General features: G+C 38.9%; 2 non-coding genes across 2 annotated transcripts; both read right to left on the reverse strand.

Moving 5' to 3' along the window:
- Positions 1-623: 623 nt before the first annotated feature.
- Positions 624-696, reverse strand: TRNAT-GGU (transfer RNA threonine (anticodon GGU)). Its single transcript has one exon. It is a non-coding gene; the product is annotated as a tRNA-Thr (tRNA).
- A 266-nt stretch (positions 697-962) lies between these two features.
- On the reverse strand, positions 963-1,035 carry TRNAT-GGU (transfer RNA threonine (anticodon GGU)). The gene has a single exon. It is a non-coding gene; the product is annotated as a tRNA-Thr (tRNA).
- Between the last annotated feature and the right edge of the window lie 634 nt (positions 1,036-1,669).

The following is a 1,669-nucleotide window of genomic DNA, read 5'->3' on the forward strand; positions in this document are numbered from 1 at the left end:
GAGTCTCGTCTGTTATTGATTTTTAAATTTCCCCGCTATTTGTGTTTGCGAAAATATATACAAAAGTCGTTGAACGCTGGCTTTCCCTAAATATTTTTCGAACTGTGGAGAAGTTAACGTGGCGGCGCTGTCATGGCTTTCTCACTTTCTTGTTCAAACTTCTAGAAGGGTTTGCTCAAAAGGGAGGCTAAGCCAACCTTCGAAAACTTGTAGCTGAGTGTCTATTGTACGCGATAAAGCTACGACTTCACTCAGCTACAAGTTTATCCTACACGTATTCGAGGGGTGGCTTAACCTGTCTAATGTCTCTAGTTCCCAGGTCAAAGCTCTGGTTTGTGAAATCGAAAAGAGCGAAAGTATGCGCGTGAATCATGACTGTTTTACTGATAAATAAATTCTAACAATAAATGGAATCCTAGAATAAAGTATTATAAAGTCGGATATTTTACTTTTACCTAAGTAGAAAGTAGCAGGACTAGGAACAAAGGGCTAATTATTTCTAGCTACTTAGAGATAATTTTATTTTATTATTACGCAGGAATTTATATAATTCGAAGTTTCATTTAAATCAAGGAATACTTCTGCGTATTGTTCCATACCAGAGTGACTGAGAAAAATCATATCACCTCGGGTAGGAATCGAACCTACGACCTTTGGGTTACCGTCCCAACGCCACTACCATTGGACTACCGAGGCCACGAATAATCAGGCCTCGGACATCCAATTTAAGAATGACTCGATCTGGTTCACATTATTGACGGGATATATTTAACCCGTTGTTGACGGTGCCGTAGCATTTAACGTCAACTAATTTATAACAGGACCTTGATAGCCTGTAGTCATAACATAGAGATAATCTTATTTTATTATTACGCATGAATTTATATAATTCGAAGTTTCATTTAAATCAAGGAATACTTCTGCGTATTGTTCCATACCAGAGTGACTGAGAAAAATCATATCACCTCGGGTAGGAATCGAACCTACGACCTTTGGGTTACCGTCCCAACGCCACTACCATTGGACTACCGAGGCCACGAATAATCAGGCCTCGGACATCCAATTTAAGAATGACTCGATCTGGTTCACATTATTGACGGGATATATTTAACCCGTTGTTGACGGTGCCGTAGCATTTAACGTCAACTAATTTATAACAGGACCTTGATAGCCTGTAGTCATAACATAGAGATAATTTTATTTTATTATTACGCAGGAATTTATATAATTCGAAGTTTCATTTAAATCAAGGATTACTTCTGCGTAGTCCAATGGTAGTGGCGTTGGGACGGTAACCCAAAGGTCGTAGGTTCGATTCCTACCCGAGGTGATATGATTTTTCTCAGTCACTCTGGTATGGAACAATACGCAGAAGTATTCCTTGATTTAAATGAAACTTCGAATTTCTAGCTACAGTTAAACCTGGTGACCGAAATGTTAATTTCGTTAATTCACCATATAAGCCTGAAAGTTCTAACTCCCTTACAGGTGGTTAGACTATAGAGTGTTGTCGTCTGATACGATTTTAAAAACTTGTAACGTCACAGCTGTAGTGTTAATAGTGGCCGCCATGACAGTTACCGTTTTTTATCAATAGGCAAATTACAATGGTGACGTCGCAGGGTTTCAGACGACAACACTTTATGGAAGGCTTCACAAGAAAATCCCG

This window comes from Leiobunum rupestre, chromosome 4 (genome assembly GCF_980474605.1).
Source record: "Leiobunum rupestre chromosome 4, qqLeiRupe1.1.hap1, whole genome shotgun sequence".
Taxonomy (NCBI): Eukaryota; Metazoa; Arthropoda; class Arachnida; order Opiliones; family Sclerosomatidae; genus Leiobunum; species Leiobunum rupestre.